This window comes from Chelonia mydas, chromosome 4, assembly GCF_015237465.2.
Source record: "Chelonia mydas isolate rCheMyd1 chromosome 4, rCheMyd1.pri.v2, whole genome shotgun sequence".
Classification (NCBI taxonomy): domain Eukaryota; kingdom Metazoa; phylum Chordata; order Testudines; family Cheloniidae; genus Chelonia; species Chelonia mydas.
Window position 1 is genome coordinate 81,413,020 of NC_057852.1, and position 18,650 is coordinate 81,431,669.

Here is an 18,650-nt window from a genome sequence, read left to right on the forward strand (position 1 = left end):
TGCTACCTTTAGAAGACCATTGAAGGTCAAGTAATACCTCTCCATCTTTGATATTCACAATCTTAAAATGTGCATAAGTTGATATTCCCCTCTCCCTTATCATAAAAAATACCAGTTAATTCTTGAATATTTCCTCGTAAATCATTCCAGCAGCCCGCTGGTTATTTTTGTTCCTTTCCTTGAACTACTTCCAGTTTAACGAAAAGGAGTACTTGTGGCACCTTAGAGACTAACCCATTTATTTGAGCATATGCTTTCGTGAGCTACAGCTCACTTCATCGGAATGCATCTGATGAAGTGAGCTGTAACTCATGAAAGCTTATGCTCAAATAAATTTCTCCGTCTCTAAGGTGCCACAAGTACTCCTTTTCATTTTGCGGATACCAGACTAACAAGGCTGCTACTCTGAAACCTTCCAGTTTAACATTATTTTTCTGGCAATGTGGTGTCCAGAATTAAACACAGTATTCTTGGTCTAAATCACACTATAGCCATATAGAGGAAACATTATATCCGACTTCCTTGATGCATATGTATCCCCAAATTGTACAGGCATTTTTGAATCACTACAACTTCCAGTATGGTAAATCACATTCACCTGAATTCTAATGCAGATAAAAAACAAAGTTACTGATCTATGAAGAAAAATAACTTACACTCTTAAAAAGCAGACACACTTCATGACTTGAGGATGGTCTTTTTGGTGCCATCCTTAAATCCACTAAGAATAATCATGGGAATTAACTACTACAGAGCCTCAACTCAGTACCAGAAGAACTACTTTGGGGGGAGTGGGGTGGAGGGGAGGAGAAGGCATGGGGATTATGAATGTAAGAATAAATTACCTTGATGAATAATTTAATGGGGAAAAAACAGTACAACTTTTGTAATGACAAATTATGTGCCTCTTAAATTGCTTAGTATTCTTTGAGAGAATTAATAAAATGCGGCTAGAGAAGAACTTGTGGATATAATTTGGTCTTCCAAAAAAAAAAAAAAAACCCTTTTGATAAAATCTGTCAGAGGCAATTAGAGAAAAGTAGAAACCACAGGGCAAAGAGATAAAGTTGTCATGGCCTTCAGAACTAGTTCAGAGATAGGAAGCAAAGAAGGGATGATTTCCAGAGTGGAAACAAATTAGTAATTGGTTATTCAAAGGATCAGTGCTAGGATCAGTGTTGGTTAATGCATCTAACAGTGATTTTAAAGAGGAGATAAATAGCAAAGTGGTAAAATATGCTGAGAAGAAAAATTTACTTAGATCAGTACAAATTTACAGGACGTTGAGCAGTCAAGGAGGTTTTCATTAAAAAAAATAAATAAAAAGAATGCCTGGATACCATAAAGGCAATTAAAATTCCATGTGGCCAAGTGCAAGGTAGCATACACTGAATGAAATTATCATCACACTTTATATTAAGGAAACATTTATAAATAGTTTATAAATGATTAATAGATGTTTTAATCAATTGTTTTACATTCCAAAAGGTTCCCTGTAATCATGTGCACCACTGATGCACTTACAATACATAGTACTGTTCATGTTCATATTATCAATTTATTAATCCTTTACAATCTATTTATGTACTCTTAATATAAAGTATGCACAAAATACCACCTCTCTTGTTATTGCCAGCATTCATAGTACTCCCTCACCCCATTTGCAAAAGGCAAGGTAAATAGATACATTTTCATAATGTGCCATAACCCCCCTTCCCCCCACCAGATCTGGGTTATTTTGGTTCAAAACAGGAGTAAGTTCCAAAGTTGAGGGCTCCATATGGAGAATTTCCTGCCAGCAGATCATTCATCAAGATGGGTCCAGCTCAGGTTGCCACTGATCATAGCTGCTGGTATATAGCTGAGTATAGGGGAGTAAGATTAATCAGAGTGTAAATTCTAATAACAAATGGCAGTCAGATATCACTCTCACTGTGTCGTCTTTTTGCTTTCCTCAACCTACCAGTATCACTTCATCTTATCTGGACAGAGTCTCAGCCAATTAGCCCCAAGATCGACAAGACACTGGGCACAATATATGACAATACAGTCTAGGTCAGATGAGAGTTAGATGTCATATTGAAGGGATTGTAGCTCTTGCATTCATCTACACATTGAACAGGACAGACAAGGTGGAATCCGGTAAAACCCCATTTTAGGTGTGCCCTCAGGAACGATGAGTAAAACCATCCTCTGGCCTTCGGTATATTTCATGACAGCAAAATAGACTGGAAAATTTTCAGCACATTTTTTCCAGTGGGAAAAAAACTGAAAAAGATGCCAAACCGTTTCACTAAAAATGTTTACTCTTTTTCAATCAGCTCAGAAAAAAATCTGCATGAGCAATATTCCACACAAATATGCACATATGAGAAAGCTGTGCAAAGAAGCCCTTCTCTTCATCCCACCCGAGAAAAAGAGACAGCTTCTAGATGGTGGTTCTACAATGTGATGCTTCCTGTATTTTTTTTCTTGCAGCAACAACCAGGAAGAGGACGATTAATCCTTTGTTTACAATCTGCGCTAATGTCTTGAATGCTAATCATCTGACTAGCAGAAAGAGGATGGCAGTTTGGAGGACAGATAGAGCACAAAATGGCAGCTGAAGTGTCATAGATCCAGAAGGTAAAGCAGCCATTTTCTCTGGCAGGTGGAATATTTCTGCAGCACGTGACAAACAAGTTCCGCATCCGATTTTGCAGCACTGGAGCTACAATACACAAGAGGCCTTCTATAAGAATTTATTTTGCGTGTAGATATAACCTAATAAGGCACTTTTATAATGTTATTTATATGGTGCTTTTACTGTGTGTATTTAACATATGTTCAAAGCATAGTATAAGGCACTGGTTTGACATTAGCATTTGTAAGTACTTCACTTTATTTGATATCTACAGTATAGTGTATATAATCATAGTTTAATTAGTAGAAAAGTACACAAGAAAAGGCACCCTAATAGTATTAAATACCTATCAGTGTAGTTTGATATTACGGTTACATTTTCTAACATACCATTCTGTCAAAAGTCTAGTTAAAGTGATATATATGCTACACTGATAGGTATATAAATGTTACACATTAATGAAGTAATTTTGCAATGGTGCCAGTCTTTAGAAGAGTACATTATTGTCTTGAGAACAGATACCTCAGATAAATACAAGCACTAAGGGTTTATTGTGAAGTGTAAACATAGTAAAAGAATTGTGATGCTGATGATTCAATTCCTGAAACACCTGATTTCACCTCATTTACCTCCACGTGTGGCTCGTCTTGTTACAAGTATGATACTTGACCTACTTTTCTGCACTACTCCCCACATGCAAGCCATTCTTTTTAGGTGACAAATCTGAGGAACTGTCTCAGACTGAGTTGTCATTAGAGAAGGTTTTGGAACAAGTTGATAAATTAAACACTAATAAGTCACCAGGACTAGATGGGATTCACTCAAGAGTTCTGAAGGAACTCTATATGAAATTGCAGAACTACTAACTGGTATATAACTTATTGCTTAAATCAGTCTTTGTACCAGATGACTGGAGGATAGCTAACATAATGCCAATTTTTTTAAAAGGCTACAGAGGTGATCCTGGCATTTTCAGGCCATTAAGCCTAACTTCACTAACCAGGCAAGTTGGTTGAAACTATAGTAAAGAACAGAATGATCAGACACAGATGAACACAGTATGTTGAGGAAAAGTCAACACTGCTTTTGAAAAGGGAAATCATGCCTCACCAGTCTAGTAGAATTCTCTGAGGGAGTCAAGAAGCACAAGGACAAGAGTGATCCAGCAGATACACTGTACCTGCACTGACCCACTATGACCATTCTTATATTCCCTTGTAGTGGCTCAGTGAGGGGGCCCTCCAACTCCAGGTCCTTGGGAGGCCACCCTGCCTCACTACGTCACTGATACGTTGGCCGCCATGGGGAATGAAACGGTCTCCGCTCGCAGCTGGGCCCCAGGCCTGTGTGCAGGTTGGGCGGGAAACAAACAAACAAACAGTCAATTGGCCCCAGCCCTGGATTAGGGCGGAACAACAAAGAATCTGAGTCTCAGGCCTGTGTGCAGGCTGAGTGGCAAACAAACAGTCAATTAGCCCAGGCCCTGGATCAAGGTGGGGCAACAAAGAGTCTGAGGTTCAGGCTTCTGGCCTGAGGAAGGGGAGACTGCCACCCCCAGGTTGGGGTGGCAGGTGGGATGCAGGTCCATCCACTCCACTGCGTCCCAGCCCAGGGCCCTAGCAGTGACAAAGTGCTTTGTCAGCGGGGATCCACACCGCAACATGCTGACTCTCCCTCTGTCAGCGTTGCAGCCAGACAGGGGTTTGCTACCCCTGGGCCACTTCCACGCTCCCCTTCTTGGTGTACCTGTTGCTGTGAGGAGGGGTTGAGGTTGACGGTGGCTTCCGGGACCACAAGCAGGTCTTTGGGGATCTGGTCCATCGGTGGTCCAGGCTAGTCATCCTCTCCCTCCAGGCTCAGGTCCGACAGCGGTCTGGGTGGTACAGGCCAGTTGTCTGCTTCCTCCAGGTCTGAATTAGCTAGCAGCCCCGGTGGCCCCGGCCAGTCCTCTGCTCCCTTGGCACCCTCTGCCGCTTCCCAGCTTGGGAGGCCACAGGAGGTGTCTGGTGCCTCGGGTGGTTGCCTCCCTAGTGAGCTTTCTGGGCTGCCTTTTATACTTTCTGCCCCTCCCACCCACTTCCTGGGGTAGGCCCTGGCCCTGCCCATCAGGGCTCAGCATGGGGGGCTCTCCCACTCCGGGTCCTCAGGAGGCCACCCCACCTCATTACATCCCTTTATTCAAAAGTCAGACCTGTGCCCCTTGCTTGCAACTGGGTCTGCATAATGTGCCAGATAATAGCTTGTGTTCCCTCCCCAAAAGCACCATCTGTTGGAGGTTCACTGCAAAACTTAACAGGTGCATGGAGGCGGGGAGGTAAGTATTCTACCCACAATTGCACTAATTGGTAAGTTCTGAAAACTTTCCAAACTTAAAGTGTGCTGTGAATTCAAGATACTTCTAACTATCAAATATTATAGAAGCATTCAATTAACCAGAGAAAGGAAATCACTTCACAGTTTTTGAACACTTGAGTTCTCTCACCCATGGGATGCTATGTATGTGTCTGAATCGCTTTCCACATTTAAATTGCCTCCATAAGATAGACCTGTCAGTGTACTAGCGTTACAGGTTGATGATCAAAGATTCTTTATGGTTGAAATTCACCCCCAATGCAGAGGACCTGTCCAAATCTCATATTAAGTGTTTAAGCAGGGAGGGCCCTAAATGGGTCCTCTTGTGCAAGGATGATTTCCACCCTAAGTGCATAGGAGCAGTATGAAGGGTGTGCCTCCTAACATCAAGGCTTCACAAATCTACTCATCACAAGTAGAGAACTTTCCCTAGTGATGGGACAGGCCTTACCCATCAGCCACTGCCAAATTAGAGCTTTCATTTAAATAATTAAAACTCCAGCTCTCATGGTTATGAAGTTTATATTCATCCAGCTCATATTTGGATGATTAACTGATGCAGCATTGTCTTCCTAATTCTGCAGACAGCATGAAACAATATAGCGGTGTGACTTTTCCAAAACCAACTCCGGGCCTGGCCCCAACACACAGCACAGCATCTGGGCTGTGGAGACACCTGCCTATGCTGGTGAAATAAACCCAGAGAAATATATGCATCAAATGACATAGTGGGCACCCAACTACTCAACTCCTCACCAAATCCATCAGCTCCCCCCTTCAAAATGATCAATTAGCTCCATAGGAATATATCAATCATCCTTGGAATCCACACTATTTATTCCCCTATCAATCTAGCCCCTGCGAATTTTACTCTCCCTGCAATCCATTAGTTTCCCCTCTTCCCCAGCCCTTCACAGACAGGGTTATCTTCTTCTTTTCTCAGCAGCAGCAGCTGAGACTACCGTGGTGACTCTTCTCTTTCCTTGCTGGTTGTTTAGCATTCCCTTCCCTCAGCTTCCCCTCTCTCTGTTGATTGGCTAGCTGTGATTCTCAACTGTCAGCTCTACCCACCGTGTCAGCCAGCAAAGAAACCTGAAGACCTGCATAATGAGCTGGAGAACAGGGTTGGAAGCTGGAGCTTCCACCCAAGAGTCAGATAGTAGACAGGCCTCACTGTTATTGGAGGAGTTACTCTGAGGCCACTGAAAGAGAAAGGATTCCCTCACTCCAGATTATTCCGCAGAGGTGGAAACAGTCTATGCCTGCTTCTCTGTCAGGACTGGAGTGTGGCCAGATGGTATCCTGACTACATAAATCAGCTTAGCTCCAGCAGGTAATATTCCTTGCATTGGACAGGTGTAAGTTGGCTGGTAGGCTTTGCTCCAGAATTAACCAGCATGAACTCCACAGACCAGAAGCAGTAAAGTGCTGTGTTCTGTGAACACTCTTTGCGATAAAAGATCGGAGGTCCTGGAGCATCATATGAATTCTAGAAGTTTTAAGGATCTCTTGAACTGTCTAATTTGGGGAGCATGTGCTTTTAAAACATTTTTCATTGTTTATGCTGTTCTAATCTTTTTTGCTCTACAAACACTTGTGCTTCTTCCCAAATTTATGGAGGTCAATTCAATGTACTGGGAACGCCCCTGAATCATGAGGTACAGTTACACCATTACATCAGGAAGCTTCAGTATTGTATATCGGTACAGCATGAGAGCGGTTAGAGACAAACAAGGAACTAGGCTAGAGTCCAGATAGTTGGAGGTCTGACCACCTGCTTCAAATCCCGAAATAAAACATCCATTCCTACAGAGTGCCATTAGTGTTGCAGACTTTGGTGCTATGCCATGAATAAATGATCAATTTGTCAGAACACAAAACTGACACTTCTGCAAAGTCATTGAAATTGCCTAGTATCAGAGGGGTAGCTGTGTGAGTCTGGATCTGTAAAAGCGGCAAAGAGTCCTGTGGTACCTTATAGACTAACAGATGTATTGGAGCATAAGCTTTCATGGGTGAATATCCACTTCATCGGATCTGACGAAGTGGGTATTCACCCACAAAAGCTTATGCTCCAATTCGTCTGTTAGTCTACAAGGTGCCACAGGACTCTTTGCTGAAATTCCCTAGTCCTCCTTCCATACTGCAATATCACTGTTCTTCAAAGAGTTCTCCCTTCTGAGTATTGACCTAACTTCATCCTCAGTAGTCTGCAATTAAAAGCAAAAACCAGGGTAGTATAGCTACCCAGATAAAATATTTCACATAACATGCAAGGGGGAAAAGTTACAATAATTTTGAAATCTTCAATTGCTTTTTATTTATAGTCAAACACCAATTTGCTTTAAAATATTTTTATGAACTTAAAGCAGTGTTGTCAGTTTATAAACAATATATTTTCTATACATCTGTATAAGAGACTGCCTGATGGAAATATACAATTAGTTGCTATGTATGTTTAGGCACCCTGTTTATACATATCCTCCATTTCTTCAATTTATCAGAAAGCCCCTTTTCCCCCAGGATGTTTGACAGGTACAAGGCAGCAGACTAGCAGTGGGAGAGCAGGTTTAAGTTTATGTAGTCAATTATCTGTATACACACACAGACACACACAGCATGAAGGGGGAAGTGATGTATTAAACGTATGTGTAATTTATCATATGCAATAAATCTGTTGGCAAATCTTGCCATTTCTCTCATACCTCTGACCACATTACCTGCTCCCGGAAGGCAGCACTGAACAGAAATGGCCCTCTTCCTGCTTTGGTCCTGCCATACAACCACTGAAATGCCCATGGCCACTCTGCCCTTTTGCTGGTCCTTTCCCTGCACTTCAGGTGCCATCACTATACAGCATACATTTATTCCCCCAGAACTCTCTTGCACTGAAATGATGATAGACTAATGTGATTAACCAGTACTTTTCCATCTCTCATTTGCCCCCCATCCTTTGTTTAAGAACACCCTCATGAGAAGGTGTGCTGAAGCCCGCAATCCCCCAAATTCTGTACTCTTCTAGACAGAGAAAGTGCACACTTTCGTCAGTCTTCATTTAATATGGAAAATGCATTGGAATTACTATCATCCATTTATATTTCAGTTCTCCTGTGGCCTTATTATGGTATCCCAAGGCAGGGATAGAGTACAGAATTATCTCAAGCCATGTCTTTATTTGCATGCCCTATTAAATCTCCAGTTGCTAGCAACATTTAAAAAGTGTTTAGTGACCTTCTGTACCGGAAATTTATCTGCTGGGAATGGGAAATACTTTTCCTTACTCTAGCAAGTAAAGTTTTAGAGCATGTTACCTGTCTTCTTGTTCCACAGTGTGCAATGCATAAAGTGCAGTGTAAAGAGGACCTGAGTCAACTGTTTGGGGAAGAGTGTCTTCCTCTCTCTCCATTAACAACAACATGAATAGACTGTGTTTAGAATGCTCCCCCTGTCTGTGAAGCAAAACTAACATATTCCTGAGCATTACATAATACTGCTGTTGACTCTTACTTCTACATCTCAGTGTAGCTGCTCAACCAGCATTAAGACCTGTGAAATTTGCTTGCAAGAGCAGGAGAAAGGAACCCTTGTGTCTGTGGACCACATTCTAACCTCAAAAGGCTTATTCTGAAAACCAGAAGTGCTAGGCAAGCATTAGCATATAGATGTAATAGATATGGGATGAAAATTCTGACAACACACAAACACTGAAGAGCTGTGAAAAATGTTCAATTACACCATACTTAAAAATTAAAAACAGAACAAAAACAACCCCCCCCCAAGATCACTGAACTGTCAGTGAGCTCCAAAATATCTAAAGATTTTCCACTCTGAAAATAAAATTCAATTTAGTATGCAGCATGCAAATTAAGTTAGCTTTTGATCCTGAAATAAAAATGAAAGTGTAATTAAAAATCCTTAGGATTATTACAATAAAACTCTCATCTCTGGCACCTGTCCAATAATTTATGGTTTAAAAATGCACTATGGTTTTAAGATATATTTATGTTGCATGTAAATTCTTGATGTGTTATTTTACTTATTGTTTATTTCCCTTTGTACAAACAAAACCATTCAATCACATTTTTCCATGATTTTCTTTCTTACTCAGGCTAATAAAATACCTCTATTTAAAGAAGAGCTTTCTTCCTTACAGACATTGTCTACTCCTACTTGATGTTGCAGAGAGGTTATAATATTGAATACAGGACATCATAATTATTACAATGGCAGTACACTGTTGATGCAAACACACAATTATGATCTCGCAAGAGCAAGCAAGAGAGCTTGGCTTGTGATTTGCTTCCAGATTCACATCTTCAGTAACAGCAAGAGGAACACATAGCAAAGAATTCCTTTATACGTATAGATTGTGTGCTTTCAAATTTGTTGTGTTCACACTAATAGAAAATACATTCATTTTTATTACGTAGCTGTCAATGTCTTGATTAATTTTGTAAGATTAAAATTCAACTGTGACATTGCAGACTTTTTGTGAAACTAAGAACAGTTCATTTAACAAAAAGAGATTTATTCCAGTCTGAATTTTCACTCTTCTCCTTCTTGCCTGCTTTTTAAAATTTTATTAAAGAAGATATTGTTAACCTCTTTAGGATAAGAAGTGTGCCTCTTCCTTAAAGGAAGAAAATCCCAGGCTTCCTCCTTGCAAGTTATGTATAATACAGAAAACAGGAATGTTGAGGCATTAAATATATTTTAGTATCTTTTGCATACTGAGTCCTCTAAAAATCTAAACCTGTCTCAAACAGCTATATGTACATATATGCTTCATGAGATGTGCGTATCATCTGGTAAAGTACAGTACATTGTGGGGCCTAACCACGTTGACAAGGTCCATTTAAAAATCACAGAAATCAAGTTTTCCTTAAGGGTCTCATTTTTAAGCTCAGTCACGTTTTTCTCAGAAGAATATCTGATGTAGTAGTATCTAGTCCCCCACAAAAGATTAAAGAGCTCTCACCTATGAATAAAAATTCTGTACACAAAAGATTCCTGAAGGAATCCTTCCCACTGAAATTGCTGATATCATGCTATAACAGCAAAAAACACCAATTCGCTCAATATAAAAGAGTGATTAGTATTCCAATACATTCAGCTGTGAAAAAGGACAATCAATCATCATTAAAATATATGTACAGTTATGGTGCTGCCAAGAAAGAAGCATATTACCCATAACAGTGGTGCTATCATATGCAAATCATCATGTACCATTAACCTCTGAGTTGGATTTGAGGTAGTCAGATGGGTTATTATTGCAATCTCTTAACTACTTTGATAAACACAATGTAAGATATAAGACAACACTGCAGCAAAGGACAGATTTAGTCTTATTATACAGGACATATTCACTCTGCTATAATTATCTTGTTGCTCTTCAAATCAATTTGCACAGGCTTGTAACTCAGAGCTAAAAATGTGCTTTACCAAAGAAGTGTCAGCCTGGGATTTTATTATTATTATTAATTGCTTTAAAAAATACTACTTTGATGAAAGGAACCATAAAAGTGCACAGGGTCTTAAAGCACCTCACAGACATTAAATGAGCCTTTGTGTATCCCTGTACCTCTGAAATGTTACAAAACTGTGCTTCATGGGGGCTCCTTTTGTGTCATTCGGTTATATGGGGGTTGGGGCACAAAGGGTCCAGTTTGTCAGCTATTCTCCTCCACATAAGGATCATAGCATATGCAGGAGCTACTAAAGAGTGAAGAATCCTTCCCTCCACATGCTATTGAGCTCTTACGTGACATGCCCCTTTGCCAAGGCTTGGTGAAGGGAATGGGATTAAAAAGCAGTAACTGCTAGCTCAGCAAACAAGAGTTACTTTCATAATCCAAATCATCACCCTCCTATGGGCAACACAGTGTACCCACAACAACAAGCAAAGCAATTCCTTAAGTCAGCTGAAAATATAAAACACTTACCATACGCTTCACAATGGACCAAACTGCCTGAAAATAATCCAGCTAATTAGCAGCAGCAGTCGTAGTGGACATCTTCATTCCCAGCAGCAGTTCCTTCCTTGAGTCTACAGGATCTATAGCAGGTCCAGTACTTCTACCCACGATGACAGCTGTGATCTAGTTTGCAAAGAAAGCATGTTTTGTGAATTTAGTCATTGTTTGTTTAGAGTAAGCCTTTTATCTTTGAAGCTGTGTTTTGATACGATTGTGCCAGATTCTGCCCTCAGATTTGTACACATCGACTGTGAATTATAGCTAGGTGCATACATCTAAGATCAGGATGTGACCTACAGCATAGCACAGAGCACAGCTGCCAAGCTAAGTGCAGATCCATGTACGACATTTTATACAAGTCATGTAATGAGCTGTTTACATATTTGTAAATAATTATTTTATAACCATATAGCAGGTTAAAATAATTGTGTCCCTAAATGCCTGGAGCTAGGAGGAAGCTTTCTTCTTATGTTTATTTTTTTCAAAATTGTCCATTATGATGTTTTTACTACAGCTGGCTGGGAGGAGGGAGGAAATCAATTTTTAAATGGAATAACCAAAAATCCCAAACACAAAAATGCAAACGCATACTGGTTTTCAGATGAAAATATTAACTTAAAAAAACCCAACCCTCAAGAAAAGCAGATACTTTCCCTGAATGTTTGCTTTGTTGAAAAACCAACCAACCAACCAACCAACCAAAAAAGAAGGAAAATTTTTGATTAGCTGTAGTTTTATACCTGTTCCTGATACGGACCACTGTCAGAGAAAGGACACTTGATTAGAAAATTAGTTTGACAATTTCTATGTTTTAACAACTTGATTGAGCATTCTACACACTATGAAGACTGAATTGTTAGGCAATTTTCATAATTTAGACTGAAATCTTATATTTTAATTTCAGTTATGGATATTCACAGATTTTATGAGTTCATGCAAGGTGGGATACTGCAGGCAGCAATACTTAATATGATGCATTTGATTCACACACAAGATAAACCAACTCATATGATTAATATACTCCACTTCAGATGGACACAGGAAAAAAAGATTTTTTTTTTTGCCAAAATGCAGTAAGGTTTTAATTTAGAAGCATCTTGCTGTGCTGAAGTTAGTTCTATTTCATTGAAAAAGATCTAAAGCTACAGAAAACCAAAAAATTAAAAAAAAATTGATTCAAGTAAATAGATGGTTCCAGTAAAAGGTTGATTCAATGGAATATAGCGGGATCAAATTTCTGAGTGAAGCAGACCATACAGCAGAATACACATGAATACACTAAAGCATAACAGTATAAGTATAATAGCAGATACCTAGATCGAATGAACTAATAACAACGGGTGACTTCAAATACCTGCATATCATCGGATCATATGACACCATCAGGACAAGGTTTAGAGAAACAAGTTCTCAACATTTTAAGTGATTACTTCTTAGTACAGCTAGTCACAATTTGACTAGTTATACAAAAGTTTTGATTTGAGAAACAGCAAGACTTGAGCCACTAATAATGATTTAAGTTCAAGATTATCATAGGAGAGCTTGACAATAATTATGTCAAAGATAGAGCTGAAAAAGAAATGTTTTCAGAAGTTGTATAAAGGCAGAAGTGGCAGCCCAAGGTTGATGTCAAGAGGACAGATTTCCATATCCTGAGGGCCACCATAGAAAAAACCTGGTCACCTTGTAATCTAAAATTCGATAGTAGAACATCTAAAAGGGTGAGTAGGGACATGATTGGGGTTGTATATACTAGCATAGATACTTGAAATACGGCCAGAAGTCTCGCCACTTGGATATTTAAAAACAGACAGATTATAATAGTTTAGGATTGTGGATGCTCATAAAATATGGCTCTAGAAGAAATAATGTAACAACTAATTAATCTTGCTCCAAAGCTGCAATAATTTTACATCTGTCTATGTAAGGTACTTATTATGGCAGCCTTACTGTAGTATAGGAGCACCTCATAATGTAATGCATTTATACTGAGAGGCTACAATCTCAGTGACAGAAAACAACAAAATCCACCTTTTCCCTTCCTTCCCACCCTTTTCTTTGTTAAATCCCCTCTTTCAATCACTCTAATTTACCTACCATAATTATGCCCTCCTTCAGCTAACCTCAGCCTCCTGATAGGACATTAGATGTCACTGTCTTCCCCTTTGCTCTCCTAAGCCTAGTCTTCACTGGGCGGGGGTGGGGAGATACGTTCTTAACTCAGATTAGCGAACACAGGGGAAAATCCTAGTTACGATAAGAGTCTTAATGACAGTTGAAGTAAGTCAAAGTGACTTAGGAAATTGGGACTCAGACTCACAATGCTGAGCAGACCAATGGCTAAATAGCTTGAAAAACATCTGTGCCTATATGCTTTCCAAACAAAAAAGTCATAAAACCTATCCGAGAATTCACAGTCTGTACTTTCTACACCACAGACCAGCAATACTACTAACTACTCACAACGGCATTTATAAATATTTGAATAGTGACCCCTTTAAAGAGGTAGCCAATATGAAAAGAATGCCCTAATAGAAACAAGGTTCCTGTCCCTGACAATCATACCACCTTTTAGGACAGTCTCTTTCCTAATAAGACTGCAGTTTTCAGATGTGAACCTGTTGCTCCTCTTTTACCTGAATTTAGTTCTCTCTTTGGCATGTAGCGTAATTAAAAGTCATCCACATGCATGCAGCAGAAAGGGATTTTGCAGATTGCAGGAGCACACCATTCACCCTGAATTTGTCCCTAATAAATTACTTAACTTCCTATACAAATATGGATTTTCAGCTCTGTGAATCAACTCCTTTCTTCTAAAAGATTTGTCACTGTGGAATAAAATCACTTGTTAGGAAGCAAATCCAAATCCAATCATGCGCTAAATTTTCCAGTCCAAATAATGTAAACCGTTTTACATTTGAAAATAAAATCTGCATGTGTGATTCAAAATATCTGCAGCTGAAAGAAATTAGTCAAACAATACATGTTAATTTAATATAGAGCCATAGCATTATTGATTAATAAACACTGCATCTTAAGTCACATACCACGTATTGTCCTTACTTGTGTTTTAATTAAGTTATATGCAACTGTGCAAATAAATCCATAGTTTATCTATTCATTCTCCATGTTAAAGCTACTGTGGGATTTGATTATAGCATGGTTTGTGGATTACTGTGTCTTGGCTTTGAGATGCAGTATCCTACCTACACCTTATTATAGTCATAGTGTTGAAAAGATTTGAGGTATACATATGTTTCAGAATACATATGAGTATGGCTCTGGGATGATTACTGTCAAGCTAAGATAAATAAAGCACTCTCTCATTTTGATCTTCTTACTGCACTTATTCCAGGCTCTAGACACAAACCTATTACAAGACTATTTTAATTCATTATTATTAATGCATGGCACTTAACAAGGGATAGGAGGTCTTACAATGAGTCAAAGAAAGATCTCACACAGTAGCATCCTAACCCCAAAATCTCCCAACTCAGACTCCATGAATAAGGCTGAGATTCTTTCAAGAAGGTCGCGGAAAGCACAGATTCCATGACTTTCTGTGACCTCTGTGACTTCTGCAACGGCTGGTGCAGCTGACTTCAGGGCCACCTGAGCAGATGGCCCAGCTGCTCAGGCATTCCACAGCCAGCTGCACCAGCTGCCACTTAGGAGACCCCAGGCAGCTGGCTCTGGGGACCATGCAAGCAGCGGCTGGTGCGGCAGGTCCCAGGGAGTGCCCGAGCAGCAGTCCTGGGGGTGCCTTGGGGACTGCCTGAGCAGAGGTCCTGGGGCCCACCGCACCAGCCTCCGCTTGGGCAGCTGCCTCCAGGGACTGCCAGAACAGTGGCTGGTATGGCTGGCATGGCTGGCTCTGGGGACCGCCCGAGCAGCAGCGGTCCTGGGCCAGCTGGAGCAGTGGCTCCATGGGCGTCCAGAGGCCCTCTGGAGAGCAGTCCTTGAGTGCAGCGGACGAGGGCAGTCAACCCACAGCACTGGAGCAGGCCCCCGGGAGCAGCCGGGCCCCAGAAGTAGAGATTTAGTCAGGAGTATATAGTACAAGTCATGGACAGGTCACAGGCCAGGCATTTTTATTTATTGCCCCTGACCTGTACATGATTTACCAAAAGTACCCGTGACTAAACCTTAGGAGTTCATGGATAAGGCTGAGTCATGCGTCCAATCAACTCTCGAGAGAAAAAGCCTGGTCACACAGGGGTGTTTTTCAGTACTTCATTTGATCCTCCAAAGAAACTGAGAGGGCACTTTAGCAAGTGCTCCTCCCAAAAGCATTTGTACAAAATAAATGTGGGTTCACTTATCAAAAGTAAAGCAAAGGCATCAAATATAGACAAATAAACTTAGATATGGTGATGTCTTCTTATGAAGACATGCTAATCGAAAATATAGCTATTCAACTGTTCTACATCATGGGTAAAATTATCTACCAGTTTAATTCCATTTAATTAAATGGGTGCCATGCGTGGTGACTTGCAAATGGATTTTTGCCTAACAAACATAGTGTCTAACTTATTGAACTACATAGGAATATGTACCACATACCAGCAAGCATGCCATTTTCACTGGCTTCTGTGGTTGCCCTTATAACATTTTCCAACAGTTCAGACACAATTACCTCCAGTTCTAAATATAGGGGGAAACTAACGAATTTCAGATCCAACTTACTGACCTTTTAAATGGTGACAACTGTACTGGTCACAAAACCTCTTCCTTCATAAAAGATATGTGCATGTGTTTTGGGGGGGGAGGAGGCGGGCTTCCATTACCCCCTATTCATATGGAATTATTTAAACATAATTATGCATGCAGAGATCTAAGATAACAGGTAGCAAAATGTAACCAGAGATCAACAGGAGATTCATACCTAGAGATCATGTACTCTAGGTACCATGACATGCAGATAAGGTGCCAGATTCCCCTCTCATTTACCCTACTGTGTGAGGCTGGTGTAAGTCCAATGGGAATCATACCCTTGAGTCTCCATTCACCTGATGCGTTATTTAATTAATTAAATTACATTTAAGTAGTAGGAATTATCTTTGGCCAAAAAGGGAAGTAGGCTTATGTCTTTTTATTGAGGCTAGGAAATAAGACATTTTAGAATATTTATTTGATTTTTAAATTTTTTTTAGTCTTTTTAGTTTTAGGTTTCAGTTTAATGGGATTATTACTGGTTAGATATGGAAGAAGCTTATTCTCAGAGGTTTTCCTGACTATAGCAGTCTTCTAATCCCATCCAGAAGACATTCTGCAGTGTGAAAGGGGGAGAAGCTCAATTAATACAGCCCAGGGGCTCTGCTCAGCTGCAGATTTGAAGGTCCTGAAGAAAATATCCTATAGAAATTCCTTTTGGGAAGGAAAACCCCCTATTTTTATGGGGTTTTGAACCATTATACTGGAATTCTATAACAGCAACACACGTGGAATTTAATAGAAAATTGTTTTTTCTAGAAGGGTGATGGTGAGGCCAAATCCCAAGTAGTTCAGCTGGCTCCCCTCCTTTTCTATTACTGGCCCCACACACTCTCAGTCCAGATCTAAAGAGCCCAGACTCAGAGAAGCCTCACAGAAGGGGCTTCTGAAACATTGGGCTGGAAAGAGCACTTCAAACAGAGTTCTTCCTTCCACAAATGCAGGTTCCCCTCTGTTCACCAACACAGAGTGGCATATGACCCCCCTCAGATTGAACCATCTCCTGAAGTTCTTACTCAGTTTTTGCTCAGGCAAGGTTCCTAATAAAGCCAAATCCTGAAAGCTGCTCAACACACGTGACTCCAGCTGACTTCACCATTTAGATTTTCTCTGTACAGCTTCCACAAATAGTACTAGACCTATTCAGATTCTTAATACAAGAAGCAGCTACCACACAAGGTCCTAAAATGAATGATATTATGGGTGAAGGGTCCATGGCCTGTATCATTTTTATTGAGGACTCTGATATGATCAGAAAAGCAGTTTTCATGAGCTGAAAATTATTGCTTATCCAGCTCAATAAATACAAATTTAATTAGGCTTTTTCATTGTTTGCATCAAGTCTCTAACTTCAAACAACAAGGCTGCTGTTTATATGCAATTTGTGAGCTGCTCTTATTAAACCCTTTTCACACAGGTTATGCTCAAGGGATGCTACTGCACCAAGTTAAATGCTTTTCACCTAATGGACACCTTCTTAAAACATCAATGCTCTCCTTAACTTCCTTAACAGACAGTCAATGGTATAGAAAACTGAACTAAGCCTTATTACCAAATAGAAATTCATGTAGTTCTTCTCAGGACACCTTGTACTGAAAGGATCATGTATTTGCTAATTTTTTTTTTAAAGGGGAAGTAAACGTTGTATCACATGCAAATAAAAATTCTAAGCATGAGAAGTTAGTTCATCAAAGGGTAAATCCTGACCTCACCTTCACATCCCCAGAGAGTCCCTGGCAGCAGAACAGATACTCTTGTGCTGTCCAGCTGTGCCAGCCGCCATCTTGGCCAACACATTGAGGACTTCCAGTGCTAAAAGCATGAGCTGTTAGAGCTGAAACTAGAGAGCCAAGGCTCCCTAGTTGGGACTGTAACAGATTTATATCTTTGGTGTATTGGCACAGACAGGGACCCTATCATGCACTCACATGTGGGGTACACAACAGGAATTGGAGGACCGTGCAGAGTTCACACCACTGACGTGGAATTCAGCTCTGCAGCTGGACAATTTGTACCAGTGTGTAGAGGGCAGGGTATAGTTGAGGTTATATCCATCCTCTTGTCCATCATCATCAAGAGGATGCATTAGGCTCCAGAGGCTATTTTTCTACATCTTTACATTATGCCCTTGTGGAACAGCTAGTTCATAAAGCGAGAGGCTATTCTCAGTTTTGTCCTAAGTAGGTGTAGAAGCTGGTTCAAGCTAATCAGCTAAATTATGACAACCAGAATATAATTAAGGTCAACATCCAGTGATGAGCTGCCAAAATCTTAACAACCGGTTCCCTATAAAAAGTTCTGATTTAAGGGATGTGCAACCGTATGTATTTTTTGTACCAGTAGTGTTACCATAAGTCCGTATTTTCCTTTAAAAGGAAAAATTTAAAAATTCTTCCCAGACGGCAATTTAAGAACCAAAAAGCCTGACCTGTCCGGGAAAATACGGATGTATGTTAACCCTACCTAAAGTTCTTTTTTAAAAAGATGGGCCTGAACTAGAAATGAGCTCCGTTTCACATGTGTGGGTCCCCGCCACTCCCTGGGGGGGTGCTAGGGTGACCAGATGTCCCGATTTTAGAGGGACAGTCCCAATTTTGGGGTCTTTTTCTTATATAGGCTCCTATTACCCCTCAGCCCCGTCCTGATTTTTCACACTTGCTGTCTGGTCACCCTAGGGTGTGCAGATGTGTGGGTCCCAGCTGCTCTCTGCCCCCGTCATTGAAGCAGGTGTGCAGGGTTACTGCCCTGGGAACTGCAGGGCACCAGTGGGTGTGGGGCAGGGCTAGCTGGAGGCAGGGGGTGCAGGGCTGGCTGTGGGCAGGGCAGGAGGTGCGGAGCTGGCTGGAGACAGGGGTGTGGGGCTGGCTGGCTTCGGGCAGGGCTGCAGGGGGGTGCGGCAGGGGTTGGCTGGAGACAGGGCAGTGGGTGCGGCATGGGCTGGCTGAGGACAGGGGGTGCGGCAGGGGCTGACGGCAGGCAGGGCAGGG

At 40.8% G+C, this 18,650-nt stretch overlaps 1 long non-coding RNA gene across 1 annotated transcript in view; it reads right to left on the reverse strand.

Annotated features, from left to right (window-relative positions):
* Positions 1-351: 351 nt before the first annotated feature.
* The window catches only part of LOC122465734, a 67,523-nt gene continuing 49,224 nt past the window's right edge, over positions 352-18,650 (reverse strand). Inside the window, exons 2-3 of the long non-coding RNA XR_006290759.1 lie at positions 10,918-11,073; positions 352-2,710 (exon numbers count right to left, since the gene is read on the reverse strand). This is a non-coding gene — a long non-coding RNA (uncharacterized LOC122465734). The remainder of the gene's footprint in view (positions 2,711-10,917; positions 11,074-18,650) is intronic.